Consider the following 20,071-nt stretch of genomic DNA (forward strand, 5'->3'; position numbering starts at 1 on the left):
GTATTGATATCATTTTTGTAATTATTAGTATTTCTACTTTTATTATTAAACAAAAGTATCATTATTAACAATATCACTATTATTACTAATATTATCATTTTTAATAAAGATATTATTATTATTATTATTAGTAAATCATTAATACCAAAAAAACTACCTTTTTAAACAGATAAATATTTTGTACATAAAATATACTTATTATATAAACTATACTTATATTAAAATTTCATATAACTATATATATATCAACCCTACTAAAATTATTTATATAAATACGTACAAATAACAAACTATCAATTTTTAAATATAACATTGAACAAGTATGTATATAAATATATTAATATAACTATATAAATATTAACCATTTTGAATATATACACAAATTAAATATACATAAGATATAAATTAAGGATATAATAAATAAATTTGTTCGGTTACGATTTTACGTTTTAATATATACATACAAATGATATAGGTTCGTGAATCCGAGGTCAACCCTGCATTGTTCAATATAGTCATATGTATTTTTACTACAAAATACATTAGGTGAGTTTCATTACTCCCCTTTTAAATGCTTTTGCAATATATATTTTTGGGACTGAGAATACATGCGCTGCTTTTATAAATGTTTTATGAAATAGACACAAGTAATCGAAACTACATTATATGGTTGAATGACCGAAACCGAATATGCCCCTTTTTGCTTGGTAGCCTAAGAATTAGGGAACATCACTAATTTTGAGAATTAGTGCACGCCTAATTGACGCGAATCCTAAAGATAGATCTATTGGGCCTAACGAACCCCATCCAAAGTACCGGATGCTTTAGTACTTCGATGTTATTTTTATCATGTCCGAAGGATTTTCCGGAATGATAGGGGATATTCTTATATGCATCTTGTTAATGTCGGTTACCAGGTGTTCCATCCATATTAATGATTATTTTTGTCTCTATGCATGGGACGTATATTTATGAGAAATGAAAATGAAAATCTTGTGGTCTATTAAAATGATGGAAATGAATGTTTATGATAAACTAATGAACTCACCAACATTTTGGTTGACACTTTAAAGCATGTTTATTCTCAGGTACGAAAGAAATCTTCCGCTGTGCATTTGCTCATCTTAGAGATATTAATTGGAGTCATTCATGACATATTTCAAAAGACGTTGCATTCGAGTCGTTGAGTTCATCAAGATTATTATTAAGTCAATTATAGTTGGATATATTATGAAATGGTATGCATGCCGTCAACTTTCGATGTAATGAAATTTTGTCTTTTAAAAACGAATGCAATGTTTGTAAAATGTATCATATAGAGGTCAAGTACCTCGCGATGTAACCAACTATTGTGAATCGTTTGTAATCGATATGGATTTCGTCCGGATGGATTAGGACGGGTCGCTTCAATTAATGTTACACTGCGCAAATTAATTGCAGTAAACATCTCTCCGGCCGATAATACAATTCCGATAAAGATTCCGGTCGATATCGGAGTTAACCTCTAATCTAAGATATTAACTTATTCGATTCCAATCGAATAAGATTAATCCCATAGATTGTTTTACGTCCTTGAAATCCAGATTTCAAATCGGAGTTTGAACAATTATTGGAGTTAAAACATTCGATCCACTCTTTTCCACAAATCAAGCACTCAAATCCGAAATCTATTTACCCTTAACGATTTAGTTTGATCAAACGGTATCCCGACGACATGGTAATTTGAACAGTTCGTTGACATTACAAAATGATGCATGTTAATTAATAACAGTTTCTAATGTTGCATATAAAAATTCATTTAAATAAACTCAAGTTTGTGTTGTATACTTGTCTATATTGGTTGATAATCTAATAACAATATTCAAACATTACTAATTAATGTTAATTTTGATGATGTTAACATGCAATAATGAATAACAATTAAAATTAAGTAAACACATAAGTTCATAAATTTACATTTATCTAGCAAATTAAAACGTAAAATAAGACATAATAGTTGTTAATCTACAGATAAGTTGTGGTAGGAATGCTAGTCAGCCGTAGTGAGGCTTGGTCAAATTAAGTGTAGTAGTTATTTATAGTTTCCAACAACATCTAAGGTCTTTCAAATACAAAATCACAGTGAAATCAAGCTTAACGTGTCACAATTATTTATAATTGGTATCATTCGATATTTTACTAAGTACTCCATAAAAGACGTCATGATAACACACAAGTGTTGATAGGTTTTGATATATCTAAAAGCAGTCTAGACTATCTCGATTATTTAGAGATGTTTATCATTGTACATGTGTTGAGTAATCAAATATACGATATGTTTAATGTTTAATTTATGTGTCATGAATAAAACCAAAAGATATAAACGTCGGATAAATATTTACACTTGATGAAACGCCCTTGACTCATAAATTTTCTTTTGTTTTGAAAATTTCTAACTAACACTGGACCCTATTATATTGAGCGGAGCGCTAGGAACCTGCGCGACGCAGTATAACTGAGAAAGACACTTGAGAAATAGTTAAACTACTTGTCCCAAAGAACGTTGTACTGGGTCGCGCCAGAAATCTGCGAGGCGCGCAATATAACTAATCAGTCCTGCAGTTTTCAAAAATTATATCTAACCCATTTCATCACCTATACGAAACTTCAAAATAACCAGAGTTCTATTCTTCAATATTCAAAACACGCTACCAAGCCATAATTGCATTCAAATCTCACAACTATAAAAATCGCCATTAAGACGTGTTAAAAAAGCCTTTAAGACGTGTTTTCCAACACGTCTAGATGTGACAACACTAATTGGTCGATGTCAATTAGAGTGGTTCAAGGAACCGGTCTTAAAACTCTCATTTAAACGTGTTCTGTTAGTTTCAATTAGACTTGCTCCGTTAGTTGTAATTAGACGTGTTTCGTTAGTTCAATTAGACGTGTTCCGTTAGTTCAATTAGACGTGTTCCATTGGTTAATCGTGGTTAAAATTTTTAATATTTCAACTAATATACCCGCCAAATTTTTTGCCACATAACACCTGCCAAATTTTTTGCCACCAGAAATGATTCAACTACAACTAGACGTGTTCAAAATTAAAAATCAATAAAACAAATCAAATTTACTAGAAAACCAAAGTATATATATAAATATAAATATCTTTAAAGTATGTACAAAAAAATTACATTTACATAACTCTAAACTTAAAAAGCTAATATAATAATATAAGCTAGTTATTATGTACGTCCTCTGATCTTGCTATCTGTACGTCCTCATGCCGCCTTCCTGCCTCTTGCCTTCATGCCTTCACTTCTACTATTTAGGTAAGAATTCACACTAATTTAGAGGGTATCATCAAACATTTTATTTAAGCGTTATGTCAATATCTAATAAGGTCAAATGCTGCAAAATTCATATGGTTGTGAATTTATAAGAAATTGATAAAGTGAACTTATTTATAAAACCTACAAATAGTTGAAGTTGGCACAGTCTGAACACCATTTCGTTGATTATAAAACTGAATTTTGGTAAATAATTCATATTAATCAATAACTAAATAAAACCATACCAGTGATATAACATGTTGGTTTAACAGTATGTCCATAAGATGTAAGACAGTAAAAATTTGCAATGAAATCAAGTACCTGAAGATAGCATAACAATAAACAAATAACCGTTGAAAACCAAAAAAGATAATTTATATCAAAAAATCCGAGAAATTGAAATTCCTACTAACTCATTTGAGTATAATACGCAGAATCACCAGTTATGCTACACAACATAGATTGTTTGCATTATGTCTGGACAAAACAAAACCTGTTTGCAAATTCAGAACAGCAATGTTAAAAACATTATAAGGTAAACCTTCATGGAAAACTTGTAAGCTTGATCAGTATGAGTTAGCACATATATATTTACAAACAAAAAGACATTAACATGACAACATAACAAAGAAAAAACATAAACAAGAACTTACCATCAGTAAGCTCAATTCTTACTGGATTACCAACAATTGCTAGAGTGATATGTTAATCCCACAAGCCTTCAACATAGGCTCATCATGTTGTAGTCTTGTTCAGCTTCAAAGCCTTTTAAAATACACAAAATAAAGTGCCTACAACTGAGAGCAGGGCACAAAAGCATCATTGATAAACAGCTCATCTCAGAGGCAACAATAAGAACTAAAAAAAGCATGAAAAGAATAACGATAAGCATCTAATTCGAACGAGCAAACTTAAAAGACAACATAAATAAATTAAAAATGATACTTGAAAATAAAGACGATAACCAATTATGTTGACATTCGCAAGTGTAGCAGCAAATGCCCGAAGCAAAGCGAAAATCTAACATCCAGTTCGAAATTAAGAACAATAATAAACATGATATGCATAAAAACAAAGGAAAGATCGAAGGAAACATAGAATCAAACCCTGGATGAATACTCTCTTTAAAACTTCATAGGCAAAGAACAATCGCAGTAAAAAAGAAGGTAAAAATATTGTTTCCTACATTTAAAAGATAAAATACATGCATCTCATTCTATTAAGAGTGAATTAGACTATTAAATTTTCCAAAAAGTAAAGTTCAATACTTTAATCAACTGGAACGTCAACCAAAAAATATGCAATATATACAAAGAAACGATGTTAGCAGAAAGGAAAACAATTACGTTCATTCAGGCATTTACACAAACACATGGTGTGCTACATAAAATATATATTCATTAAAGAAACTCAACAAATGATGTATGTATTTCCTGGGAGGATAATTACCTGGAAACAGCATAAGTGATCTTCTAAAGCAGAATCTGGAAAAAATTTGCAAAACAGTCGTAAATTATAAGAACAACAATACAGAAGGAGATGACAACTCAAAAAAATTGAAAAAAAGGCAGCACGATTGGTCCTGGCCGTTTGACGTGTACTCCACCTCCAACGCCACTTTATACCTACCATTTATTAGCGGTAGTGGTGATAGGTTTAATGGAAGATGATAGCAACCGGTCAGAAGGTAGGGTAAAAAGTGTCAGATGTAGGGTTTGTAGGTGAATTTAGTTTGGGAGTTAGGGTTAGCAGTTGAGAAATCATTGGGGAGAATGAAATAGATATTGGCGGAGTATTTGAATAGATAATAGGCTGAATATTGAAGAGAGGGGTTGAGAATTAAGGCAAGAATGAACTAAGATGGAGGTTTAAAAGTTTAAAGTGATTTAGAGGAAACAAGCCCGCCTAAAAAAATCAATAACACGTGTAAATAATAACATATTTAGACGTGTTACTATCAATTAGACGTGTTCCTGGTAAAACTTATTAGACGTGTTTTCAATTAGACGTACAACTTATTAGACGTGTTGTCAATTAGACGTGTTCCTGGTACAACTAATTAGACGTGTTGTCAATTAGACGTGTTCCTGGTAAAACTTATAAGACGTGGTCATCAATTAGAGGTGTTATACTTATTTAGACGTGTTCCTGGTACAACTTATTAGCAGGTTTCTAAATAGACGTGTTCCTTCTATTACTTAGACGTGCTCAGGATTTTATTTTAGAGAATGTTAATTAGACGTGTTCCTTTAGCTTATGTAGATGTGTTAGTTCATTAACACTTCTAAATGAGGGACACTAAATGAGGCGAAATCGTAGTTCATGACTTTCCAAAAACTTCATAGTACTAGACATTTAACATACACTAGTTGAAGGACCCGTTAAATTACGGGTTTGTTGAAAAAGAATTATTGAATGATATGATGTAGTTGACAAACATTATTAAATCAATATGTGAATCTTATATAAATGTGTATCTATAATATAATGAGTTTTTAGATGCAAAATAAGTACTATTATAGCCATGAAATCACGGGATTATTAAATAATCCAAGTTTGAACATACTATTATGGAGAATACTTACCAAACCATTGAGAAAAATAACCAAATTATTGAAGTTTATAAAATGCATATAGGAAATAATTACAACGAAAGCGTATCAGCAATATTTTGCCTGGAACATATGATCCGAAATAATAATAAATAAACTACAATTATATTGATGTACTTAACTTGACCAGAATAAATGAACAACATTCATTCCCACCACTCTCTTCCAATTTTCATCACACTTAATTTTCGTTGTCATAAAAGCCTACGTTACAAATTTTTATTGAGACATGTATTTCGCATACATATATAACGTAAGTAATCCCGTAAAGAGAATCCATATTTGATTAGTAATATAATAATAATAATAATAATAATAATAATTATAATTATAATTATAAAATAATAAATAATAATAATAAAGTTATCTTAAAAATCGAGTATTTATATTAATATATACTAATAGGCACGCTGGTTTTGGTCGTTTTGCCCCAAACCCCGGCCAAAATTTGGTCAAAACGACAGCAGGAAAAAAGGGGAAAAAACCAAATCACCCCACAAAAAATGTGCCAATTTACACCCAAACCCTCAAAACAGGGGTATAAAGTGTAAAATCAATATTTTAATTAAAAAACTAAAACAAACTTCACTAATATTTTTAACGGGACATATCTTCTCGCTCGCCACACGTTAGAATTTTACGAGACCACCGTTCAACTCGAAATAATGTTACGAACACAATGCGACTAACTATACGCGAAACGGACGTCGTTCAAGAAACACTAAATACTTTAGGCTATATTTCATACATATACATACACGTACAACAAACAACCCAACCTACCTAGATCATATCGATGGTTCCGTCTCCATTTTTTACGCAATCTTCCTAGCGTTAAAAACGCGCAGGCCATTAGGTATACTAGGTACTGACTACGTGCATCCAAACACACCCGTAACAAAACGTTTTTAATTCTGTAAATACATAACGTTACGTTAATTATGAATATGCAACCCGAAAGGCCACGCGACATCGCGCGAGCCACTTTTACTAGTTTTTAATGATAATGATTAGTAATTAGTAATAACAAATGTTTCTTGAAATATTTTTAAAAATTAAATTATTATATGAAAGTTGTACAATATGCTTCAAAGTTTGTACATGTGTTCATAGGGGTGTTTTATAAAAGATTGTACAATTTGTTTTAAAGATTGTACATATGGTCATGAGAGTGTTTTATCATAAAGTTGTACATAATATTTCAAATGTTGTACATATGGTCATGGGGTGTTTTACCATAAGGTTGCACACAATGTTTCAAATATTGTACAAATGGTCATGGGGGTGTTTTATTATAAAATTTTTCATAATGTTTCATATATTATACAATTAACATTTTTTTTTTAGAACAACAACAATTTTATTTAAAGAAAAACCTCTCTAGCAAGCAACTAGAAGAGGAGACAAGAGAAAGTTACAAAGGCTTTATAAGCCAATCATTCCAATTGAAATTACATTTCCCTCTATATCTTAACCACATAAGAAAAAGTGCGAATTTGATCAAATATTGGGCTTCTCCTTAGACGACCACCGTTGAATACAACATCGTTTCGATATCTCCATATCATCCATAGACAAGCTGAAGCAATAGCATACACTTTTTTCTTGCTTAAAGCATTTAGAGCATTGTTCTCAAATCAACTTTTCCATTCAGACCAAGATGTACAAATGGGAATAATCTGATCGGACCAAATACATATTTGTCTCCATAAACTTTCAGCAAATTCACACGAAAAAAACAAATGATCCAATATTTCCAAGTGAGAAGAACAAACTGCACAGTTAGACGATTTTATCACCACACCACGCATAGATAGATTGATGCGAATCGAAAGACGATCCAATGAAAAACGCCACAGAAAAATATTCACTTTGCGAGGGATAAAATTGACCCAGTTGGTACTAACAGGAAGAGATGGAAGAATAACGTTATCAATGTGTTGCCGAGTGGATTTTATAGAAAAAAACCATCTGATGACAAAGAACACTTCCAAGAGTCGTCTTCCGATGTAAGATTAACAATGCCAACATCCTCAATTAATCGTTGCAGCAGACTGAGATTACGAGCACCTATATATTTACGGTTCCAATTCCAATTACCCATCTTTCGGATAAAAACAGTCTTTATTCCCATCTAGATGATATAAGCGGTTATAACGAATCATCAACGGTCCACCAGGATTCCAACTATCTTTCCAAAAAGAAACAGAAGTTCCATTCCCTATTCTTTTATGGATAGTGTAACATACCCGTGTCGGGCTTAGATGAAATTTACTTTTTGCCCTTTTTATGTTTTAAGGTGCATTTTAATGTAATATTTATTTATTAATTGTTTATGTAATTTTATTAGTCCGTTGGGTTCGTTTTATGACTAGAGTCCTGAAACAGGTTTTATTATTTATTTTGGACATAGTTTGGTTTACCGAATCAAATACGAAAGATATCTGAAAATAGATAAATACCCTTGTATTATTGGGTATGGGTTTAATACCCATTTAATTAGCCAAACCGCCCATGGACTTCTTTTTATTTATCAGTTTCTGTTTTCCTCTTTCTTCCTCTCGTTCCCATCGATTCCACCACCATAAACCCTAGCTTTTGATTAATTGAAGATTAAGAGAAATTGCTAGCTTAAATTCGTATTTCTTGCATCTCCAACATCTAGCAACAAGGTTAGTCTTTTGTAATTCCATGTTTAATTCTTAATATTTAGGGTTCTTGACAAATTTGGGAAAAATGCATTTTTAGAGCTTTAATCTTAATTAAGTGATGGAATTGTTTGAAATAGACTAGATTAATTATGTATAACATACTAGTGATTGGTTATGAGCTTGATTTGTGCAAAAAAAGAATTAGGGTTCATGCTAGAAATATTAAAGATGCATTTTGTGACTTGAAATCATGAGTTTGTGTTAAGATTACTTGAATATGCTTAATTGATGTTAGATAAATTGTTGTGGGTTGATTTTATCTTGAAAAATTGCAAGAATCAACAATTTTGGGGAACCACCAAGGGAGGGCAGCAGCCGTAGCTGCTGCTGTTGCTGATTTTGGGCGGCTGCCGCCGCTGCCGGCTGCAGCTGGCGGCCAGCGGGGGTGGGTGGCGGTCGGTGGCGGTGTTTGTTGTTTTTCGGTGCATGCGAGGGTTCGGTTTACCCGTTTAGACCCCAAACCGTTCATGTTTATTTAGGAGTATTTTGATTTCGCTCATTTTAGGCTTGACCCATTTTGTGAGTTTTAGTTTGGGTCGTAATTGTGTAAGTGTACTAATTGTGTAAATTGCAATTTAGTGATGAAACTCGATTTGTGTATGATATTAATCTTGTTTTATGCTTGCTAATTATTATAGACTTGTATGTGCTTGTTGTGAACTTGTTAATTGGTTATAAAAAACTGCTCAAGACATGAAATTGGGGGTTAAAAACCCATGTTTCTGCTGGTACTGTGCAGCCTTTTGCTGCTGCTGTTCGCTACTGTTTCTGCTGCAATTTCGCAGCTGTAGCTGCTGTTTTTGCAGCCATATTGCTGCTATTTGCTGCTGTTTTTGCAGCCCTGTTGTGCCACTATTTTGTGGTTCATGTGTTGGTTTAGTCGCCCCTTTAACCCTTGACCCGTTTGCATAAATTGGGACTTTTAATTAGTACTAAGTTGATATTGTGTAGGATTAAATATGTGTATGCATATATGAGATTGTATGATTATATAATTATATAAGTGTATATGTATGTATATATAAGTGTATATATGTGTGTATATATACGAATATATATAAGTGTATATATATGCATATATAAGTAATAAGTGTGTGTATATATAATTATATGTATAGTGTATGTATATATGTATATGTATAGTGTATGTATATATATATATATATATATATATATATGTATATGTATAGTGTATATATATATATATATATATATATATATATATATATATATATATATATATATATTCGTATGGTGTTGTGTATGAGACAACATGTATCGCTTGTATTGTGTTAAGTGATTTTGATTTTATAGTAAAGTTAGTAAGTGAAATACGATTTACTAACTTATGCATTTGTTTTTAGGTGACAAAGTGGAAGTGAAGACTCAGTAACCTTAGATCACTGAGTTGTGCTGGTATCGGTGAGTGGGACTATCCTTTCGGATATTGTTATATAGTGCTAAGACAGTATAGTGTCTTGTGCTATGATTAATGATATGCTCCCAGTGACCAGTGATATGTATGATTAGATTGTGCCTTTAGTCAGTGACCAGTGACTGTGATATTACGTGATTATGTGTACACTCAGTGATCCTGTCGAGGTGTTGTGTGCGACGGAAGGGGTCAACCATTCCTAGCGGGGTGTCTTGTACGATAGGACTTGGGTTGGGTTCTTGTGTTACTGATGTGGTGGTATAGTGTGAATGACGAGTGTGTCACGTCTGGAAGACTATACCAGTGTTTCAGTATTAAGAACTATCGGTAAACTCTAGCCCGATCAGCTAGTAGTTAATGGCCCGGCCAGGCCGCCGGTCCTCTTGTGATCAATTCTGTGCTAGTGACTTAGTAGCCGGTGACTTGTGACCTTAAGCTGTGCTTAGAGCTTATAGTGATATCCTATTTGATATTTCCATTCACTTAGCGGTGCGCTAATTCCCCCACAGTGTTTTGCCTTGCAGGTGTGTATTAGTGGCTTTTGGTGGGTATAGCAGGGCAAATGAAGATGTTTGACACAGTGTGACTCTGATGTTTTATATAAACGACTTTACAACATGATCTGTAATTAAATAACACCAGTGATTTTGTGAAATATGACTATATGTGTAATTAATAGTTAATAATTGACTTCCGCTGTGTATTTAAAAAAAAAAAATTCAGGGTGTTAAAACTTGGTATCAGAGCATAGGTTTGGCAGCATGTACACGTGAGTGTCATGTTCCCAAACCCCGAGTTGTGTCAAACATACAAGTGGGGGAGAAGGATAAGTGAATGTAGGTGCCATGTGATTAGATAATTATGGTTAGTGATAGGAACTAACGAATTATCTACTAAGCTTTTGTGTGAGATGTTGTGATAAGACAGGTATGGCAATCGATCAAACCCTGCAGATGCCCCGTTGACCCTCCGCATTGTCAGAGCTCCGTTGGATGATTTCAGGACTGAGTGTGACAAGTCAAGAGCATCGCATCAAAGTATCGAGATGGATAAAGTTTGATGTAATATCCAGTGATGGAAGGACGAGATTTAGAGAGAAAGATATGTGAGATGGAATGGCAACAACAGGAGAAAATTTCGACTACGGTCGCTTCAGTGATGAGATACTAGTGTTGAGGCGGGGTCAGGGGTGCAGGTGAGATTGATGTGTTGATTGTGAGATAGATGAGAAGATGCCTTCTTATTTAAAAAAGTACGCCCTTGTTACATTGTTGTAATTATTAGTGTACCATTGATTGTGAATAAATGTCTACCTATTTTTGTTATATATTGTGCTTAACTGCGACTAGATGTGATGTGATTGTTTCTTCCTAATAAGGTAGAAGTAGCCAGTGGTTTGATGGCTTCGATCACAACAATTGTGTCTGGAGTTACCATTGATATTTTTGGGATCTTATTCCGTTAGACTGGTTGCCATGTTTCTTACTGATTGCCATGTTTTCTGAGACTGATCACATGTGATGCATCAGACATGCTTGCCCTGATTAGTGAGATTTATTGATTTTGTACTGCATATGATACCATATGCGACGTGTCTATTATGCTCGACTGGATATAGTGATATGCATAGTCTAATAAAACTGTTAGGGCTTATGTAATCTGAAGGTCATGTTCCTTATGGCTTTTCAGATATGATGTATGTGACATATTGCCATGCTCTTTGTAAATTTTGGTTAAAAAAAAAAAAATTTTGCATGTGACTTATCTATTGTGTTAGACTTGATAAAATGATATGCCTGATCAGATAAGAATATGTAGGAATTTATATGACATGGATATCCTTCCTTTGACAGACGGGACAACTGTAGTTGTCCGTGAGGCGTAGGGTTGAATATGAGTCCATCTGTGTATGATGGTTGACTTGAACCCTGTATTTTGTGATTATATTAATTACGATTTGCATGTATGTAGATCATAACTTGACCGTGATATCTGTTGCTTGTCTTAAGGATATGATATGCATGGTCTGATAAAGTTCTGTAAAATTGATATGCAATGTATATCCCTCCGGTTAATGGGACACACGCGGTGGCCCATAGGGATTAAGAGTGGGTAGTAGTCTACTCGTGTAGTGATAAAGGACTTTAATTTTGAGTCTTATTGTCATGTTCCTCGTGAATTGATGGCTATGATTTTTAGGCTTTGATGGATGTGATGCATGCTGTGTGTTTTCCATGCTTTTTGGGATTTGGTTGCTATTCGCATGCAAGGTGGTTGCCATAATTTAAGTAAGTTATGTGATATTGAATTGTGTTTTGTCTGTTAGCCTGGATTTAACATATTGATAAATGTGACCTGATAGTGTGGAGTAGGGCTTATATAAAATGTTGTTCCTTAATGTTGACCGGCTAGACATACTGGGTGGCTTATAAGAATTAGTAAAGAGTAGAAATCCCTGGATTATTGAGTACAGGCTTGAACTTTATGTTGTAGCCATATAATATGTGAATTGTTTGTATATGGGATATAATTAAATGAGTAGGTGCGTCTAGCCCTACCGTACTCTTGCATAATTGGACTGGTTGTGTAGGAACCAATGTATTGACTTAGGGAAGTGTTTTTTTTTCTTGTTGGGCGAATCCGATCTTTTAGTAGTGACCCATGTGAAGTGGGTGAGAGTAAAGTTTCTTGTGTTGTCACTTTAGAAAATAAGAAGCCTTGACCTGAGTGGGAATAGATATCGAGTACCTATGGTGAATTGAAGGTAGAGACTAATGATGTCGTTGACTTGACCTTCAGTGAGCTTTTATTACATCTTGTAAGTTATTGCACTTTGTGATTTATGCTACATCTAGATGTGATGTAATAATATTTCGTATTAGACATTGATTGTTTTTGTTGTATGTGAAAGTGACCTAAGTGTAGTTTTCATTCTTCCTTAATGGGCAGGATGCTTGATGTGACTGAAGGAATTGAACTTGAATATTTAACTTTTGAGACCCCGTGCATGGTTTTGATAGTTTTGAATGATAAGACACAACAGTGTAGGATTCTTTTGCGTGGTGTGGACACAAGGGTTGGTAGTAATCGATTTTGAACAGGCAGTAGTGGTGGTAACCGAGTGTTGAAGTTTAGATATGCAGACCTGGTGTTGTGTAAAACTGTTTCTTGTTAGTGAATTGTAACTAATAGTGACTAGTGTGGATGAGACTCCCTATAGATTGGTGAACATGAATAAGGTCTTGCTCCGAGATACTCGAAATGAAAATATGATTTGGGATAATGTATTACGTCTGGCCAACGAAAATACATTGTGGTAAATCATACAGTATTTTCGAGTCGGAGGAGATGTAGAAAGTGATAGACTAGACGTGATTGATCATTTATTGTGATTTTCAGAAGATTTTGACCGAAAGTTGACTTCATTTACGTGGTACTGACAGATGTTATGTACCTAGACTTTGTGTAGTTATTGGTTAAATAGGTTTGAATTGTGGATTCTGACAGAATTTTGAACAAGTGATACGATTTACGTGACAAATTATCGGGTAAATATTGACGTGGTTACGTAGAGTATGATAAAATTCTTAAATATAAGTTTGAATTAGGTATTTAATTGCGGGATTCGGGTTACTTTGTTGTGGTTAGTGTTAACCTAGCGTTATAATATCTAAGGAATTGGCTAAATTCCTTGTGAATAAAGGTTAGTGTTAGCTTTTGACCAGTGACCCAGACTTAACTAATTCTGAAATTTGGTGGAATTGAATTAGGAATAACCGCAAAATGAGATTGATTGACATAAAGTGCCGGATCTTTGACGTGAATTCCTTAGTGTTCATAAACAAATAGTGTGCAACTGACATCAACCAATGATTTGGTGACCTTTCCAGTTTATATTGACTTTTAACCCGCGTGTACAATGTGACTTATATGCATATAAGTAATGTGATTTTGATAGGTATTGTAATCTGTTGATGTTTAGAAATGGTAATCTTATTTGGTAGATTGTGTTTAACTTGGATGAGGTGTTGACAAAAAAAAAGGGAACGGGAAAGTATGTTTGACTTTAGACCCGCGAGTTTTTAACTTGACCGTTGGAGTAATGAACTGAACCTAGTAACGTGTGTGATCATAATACGTGTTCTGACTTGGTTCTTATTGTGACCCGGTGTATTGATGATAGATACCCAGAACCCGTGTTGACTGTGTTTGATTAAATTCCGAGGACGGAATTTCTTTAAGGGGGTAGATTTGTAACATACCCGTGTCGGGCTTAGATGAAATTTACTTTTTGCCCTTTTTATGTTTTAAGGTGCATTTTAGTGTAATATTTATTTATTAATTGTTTATGTAATTTTATTAGTCCGTAGGGTTCGTTTTATGACCAGAGTCCTGAAACAGGTTTTATTATTTATTTTGGACATAGTTTGGTTTACCGAATCGAATACGAAAGATATCTGAAAATAGATAAATACCCTTGTATTATTGGGTATGGGTTTAATACCCATTTAATTAGTCAAACCTCCCATGACTTATTTTTATTTATCAGTTTCTGTTTTCCTCTTTCTTCCTCTCGTTCCCATCGATTCCACCACCATAAACCTTAGCTTTTGATTAATTGAAGATTAAGAGAAATTGCTAGCTTAAATTCGTATTTCTTGCATCTCCAACATCTAGCAACAAGGTTAGTCTTTTGTAATTCCATGTTTAATTCTTAATATTTAGGGTTCTTGACAAATTTGGGAAAAATGCATTTTTAGAGCTTTAATCTTAATTAAGTGATGGAATTGTTTGAAATAGACTAGATTAATTATGTATAACATACTAGTGATTGGTTATGAGCTTGATTTGTGCAAAAAAAGAATTAGGGTTCATGCTAGAAATATTAAAGATGCATTTTGTGACTTGAAATCATGAGTTTGTGTTAAGATTACTTGAATATGCTTAATTGATGTTAGATAAATTGTTGTGGGTTGATTTTATCTTGAAAAATTGCAAGAATCAACAATTTTGGGGAACCACCAAGGGAGGGCAGCCAGCCGTAGCTGCTGCTGTTGCTGATTTTGGGCGGCTGCCGCCGCTGCCGGCTGCAGCTGGCGGCCAGCGGTGGTGGGTGGCGGCCGGTGGTGGTGTTTGTTGTTTTTCGGTGCATGCGAGGGTTCGGTTTACCCGTTTAGACCCCGAACCGTTCATGTTTATTTAGGAGTATTTTGATTTCGCTCATTTTAGGCTTGACCCATTTTGTGAGTTTTAGTTTGGGTCGTAATTGTGTAAGTGTACTAATTGTGTAAATTGCAATTTAGTGATGAAACTCGATTTGTGTATGATATTAATCTTGTTTTATGCTTGCTAATTATTATAGACTTGTATGTGCTTGTTGTGAACTTGTTAATTGGTTATAAAAAACTGCTCAAGACATGAAATTGGGGGTTAAAAACCGATGTTTCTACTGGTACTGTGCAGCCTTTTGCTGCTGCTGTTCGCTACTGTTTCTGCTGCAATTTCGCAGCTGTAGCTGCTGTTTTTGCAGCCATATTGCTGCTATTTGCTGCTGTTTTTGCAGCCATATTGCTGCTATTTGCTGCTGTTTTTGCAGGCCTGTTGTGCCACTATTTTGTGGTTCATGTGTTGGTTTAGTCCCCCCTTTAACCCTTGACCCGTTTGCATAAATTGGGACTTTTAATTAGTACTAAGTTGATATTGTGTAGGATTAAATATGTGTATGCATATATGAGATTGTATGATTATATAATTATACAAGTGTATATGTATGTATATATAAGTGTATATATACTGTATATATGTGTGTGTATATACGAATATATATAAGTGTATATATATGCATATATAAGTAATAAGTGTGTGTATATATAATTATATATGTATAGTGTATGTATATATATATATATATATATATATAGTGTATGTATATATATATATATATATATATATATATATACTTCGTATGGTGTTGTGTATGAGACAACATGTATCGCTTGTATTGTGTTAAGTGATTTTGATTTTATAGTAAAGTTAGTAAGTGAAATACGATTTACTAACTTGTGCGTTTGTTTTTAGGTGACAAAGTGGAAGTGAAGACTCAGTAACATTAGATCACTGAGTTGTGCTGGTATCGGTGAGTGGGACTATCCTTTCAGATATTGTTATATAGTGCTAAGACAGTATAGTGTCTTGTGCTATGATTAATGATATGCTCCCAGTGACCAGTGATATGTATGATTAGATTGTGCCTTTAGTCAGTGACCAGTGACTGTGATATTACGTGATTATGTGTACACTCAGTGATCCTGTCGAGGTGTTGTGTGCGACGGAAGGGGTCAACCATTCCTAGCGGGGTGTCTTGTACGATAGGAATTGGGTTGGGTTCTTGTGTTACTGATGTGGTGGTATAGTGTGAATGACGAGTGTGTCACGTCTGGAAGACTATACCAGTGTTTCAGTATTAAGAACTATCGGTAAACTCTAGCTCGATCAGCTAGTAGTTAATGGCCCGGCCAGGCCGCCGGTCCTCTTGTGATCAATTCTGTGCTAGTGACTTAGTAGCTGGTGACTTGTGACCTTAAGCTGTGCTTAGAGCTTATAGTGATATCCTATTTGATATTTTCATTCACTTAGCGGTGCGCTAATTCCCCCACAGTGTTTTGCCTTGCAGGTGTGTATTAGTGGCTTTTGGTGGGTATAGCAGTGAAGATGTTTGACACAGTGTGACTCTGATGTTTTATATAAACGACTTTACAACATGATCTGTAATTAAGTAACACCAGTGATTTTGTGAAATATGACTATATGTGTAATTAATGGTTAATAATTGACTTCCGCTGTGTATTTAAAAAAAAAAAAAATCCAGGGTGTTAAAGAGAGTGAAATGGAACAATTTGATTACGATTCGAATAAATAAAAGAAGACACAATATTAGGCCAGAATCCGCTACCATTACATTTAGATGGAACAAGAGCAAAATCGTGTCCATGAATCGAAGAGATTACTTGAACCCAAAGGTCGTTAGGCTTAGTCAAAAAATGCCAACGCCACTTATAAATGAGACTTAAATTGAACGCCTTTAAGCTACCAACTTCAAGACCTCCTTTGGACGAAGAAGTTAAAACATTCGGCCATTTAACCCAATGCATCTTACGGTCCGAACCATTGCTACCCCAAAAAAATGAAGCACGAAGTTTTTCGACCTCATTAATGACTTTCTCGGGACACTTGAAAATAGAGAGAAAATATATTCCGAGACTCCCAAGAACCGACTTGATTAAGGTAAGCCTTTCACCGCCCGAGATGAGATTTACTTTCCAGTTTGCTAGTCTCTTTTTGAAATGAACAATCCAATCATTCCAATTAGTAACTCGAGACATATTCAAACCGATAGGAAACCCCAAATAATTTAAGGGAAAAGATGCAGCAGCACAATCGTTTTCACAGGCCATTCGTTCGATTTCATTCATGTCAACATTAACACCGTAAATCCTTGACTTGGAATAATTTATCTTTAAACCTGATGAGGAATAAAAATCATTAAAAATGGACATTAGGTTAGACAAATTAGAATTACCCCATTCGGCAATAATTATCACATCATCGGCAAACAATAGATGAGATAATTTAACATTAGAATCTCCGACTTTCGCTCCTTTTAATCTACCCGTAGCAAGCGCTTGTTGCAATAACAAGTTCAAACCTTCCATGATGATGATGAACAAAAAAGGACTCATTGGGTCGCCTTGTCGAAGGCCTTTTTTTATGGAGAATTCAAAAGTTGGGCTACCATTCACCAAAACAGAAGATCTAGACGATAACAAACACATACGAATCCAAGATCTCCATTTAGAACCAAAACCGAAAAGATTAAGAAGGTTGTCTAAATAATCCCATCGAACCGTATCATAGGCTTTCTCGAAGTCCACCTTAAGTATCATTAGTTGCTTGTTGGTTCTTTTATACCAAGATATAACTTCGCTCAAGATCAAAGGCCCGTCAAGAATCTGTCTACCAGCAATGAATGTTGATTGTTCTTTACCCACCACCTTATCAATGACTGAAGACAACCGATTTGCCAATAACTTAGCAACAACCTTGTAAATGATGCCGATGAGAGAGATGGGTCTAAAATCACTAATAAGTTTAGGATTTTTGACCTTTGGAATAAGTGTCAAAAAAGAACTATTAGAACCTCTGGGGAAATTAGCATTCGAAAATATAGACTTAACTTCAGCACATAAATCAACTTTAAATAGATCCCGGTGTTGTTTTATGAAGCCGAAACTGAAACCATCGGGTCCCGGAGATTTATCGTTTCCGCAATTCCAAATAGCTCTCCGAATTTCATCATCATCAATATCACATTCGATTGAATTTGCTTCCATTGTGTTCAACGAATAAACAGGAGTCATCGAAGGAAATGGTTGATTAGAAATAGTACAATCAAACTTCGCTATATAATAGTCAAAAAAGGATTTTTTAACATATTGATATATTTATTAAAATACAATTAATTATTTTAATGACATCATCGTGAGGCTTAGAATTTTTTTCTTTATTATTGAAATTTTTTTAAACTTGGATAATCCTTATTTATGACATCATCATTATATGAATTTATTAGATACTATAGATAAGATCAAAGATATTCAACAATTCATAACATATTCAAGAACACAAAAGGAGCGTTTTACTTTCAAGTCATGTATCTTCAAACAGTCTAGAACCGGAGCATCCACTTACCAAACGTTCTATCAACCATACAAGCTAGATTTTGCCTTTTTCCTTATCGCTAGAGCCGATTCATACAACTAAACAAGTAAGTAAAAAGCTTAGTGAGTAAATACGTGTAATTAGCTAATACTACCAAGCATGACATAACATACGAAAGTAGTAACACATTACTACATACTAGAGAAAAAAATCATGTGGCCGTTGTCTGCGATTGTACTTGAACTCATAATCTCGTGGTTGAAATGACACGCCAATACCGCTTTTTTAATAATCATTTGACTATAATTGGATTAAACATTTCTCATAAATACTTGACTTTCCAAATTTATGTGTGTACGTATATAAATAAAAAGGTTGACCCTTTGGATGTTTAGTTATACCACATGCACCACACGCTCAAATGATTTCTACTCCTACCTCAAAAGGAGGTTTGACAACTTGTACACAAAATGGTCGATGTTGGTTTGACTAAATAGATAAAAACATTCTAAAAAAATATCCATCACTTTATTGTAAAGAATTATGTACAAGTTTTAATGCAGTATTAAGATTAAGATTATTACATTAATGTACCTTGAGTGATATATGATACGAAATTTGTGTAGGGTGAGTTTGGTGTGTAAGTAGGTGTATTTGATGACAATAAAGGAAAAAAGGAAGCTTTCATTATGGTCAAAGGGAATTACTTTTGTTGAAACATTTTTTTCCCAATCAATTTGGCCCATAATAACAATGTAGATATTGATGATTTGTGGGGTTCAATCCGAGTGAAAGCTGATTTGGGGCAACATTTTTCTTGTGCCCCACTTTGAACTATCTCAAACTCACCTCACTTGCAAAGAAGACCATCTAACAGTGACTTTCAAGATACTTATCTCAAGCTCGCCTCGTATGAGATATTTTGCATTATGGTCTTGATTTATAAACACTTTTGGCTTTTCATGGTTTTCTACTTATGTCAAGCTTCTACTTGAAAAAAAATTGAATTACTAATGTGTTATTTCTTAAGGTGAATATATTTTCTTACGTAAACATATGAAATATATGATATGGTGTTATTGGTTCGGTTCGGTTCAGTTCTTCAGTTTATTCCAGTTTTGAATTTGTTGAGAGCAAAACCGAATTCAACTTGCAAAATTGAAACCAAACCAAAAATTGAATTTGAATTCAGTTCAGTTTAATTTTCATATGAAAAACTAACAATCTTATTTTAACTACATGACCATAAAATCAAATTAAACGATTTTAAATTGATGGTCAACT

At 33.9% G+C, this 20,071-nt stretch overlaps 1 long non-coding RNA gene across 1 annotated transcript; it reads left to right on the forward strand.

Moving 5' to 3' along the window:
- The first annotated feature begins 8,459 nt into the window (after positions 1 to 8,459).
- On the forward strand, positions 8,460 to 16,923 carry LOC139843401 (uncharacterized). The gene is made up of 5 exons (XR_011757569.1): positions 8,460 to 8,595; positions 9,999 to 10,056; positions 10,579 to 11,321; positions 16,148 to 16,205; positions 16,728 to 16,923. It is a non-coding gene; the product is annotated as an uncharacterized lncRNA (long non-coding RNA).
- The last annotated feature ends 3,148 nt before the right edge of the window (positions 16,924 to 20,071 follow it).

Source organism: Rutidosis leptorrhynchoides, chromosome 4 (genome assembly GCF_046630445.1).
Source record: "Rutidosis leptorrhynchoides isolate AG116_Rl617_1_P2 chromosome 4, CSIRO_AGI_Rlap_v1, whole genome shotgun sequence".
Lineage (NCBI taxonomy): Eukaryota > Viridiplantae > Streptophyta > Magnoliopsida > Asterales > Asteraceae > Rutidosis > Rutidosis leptorrhynchoides.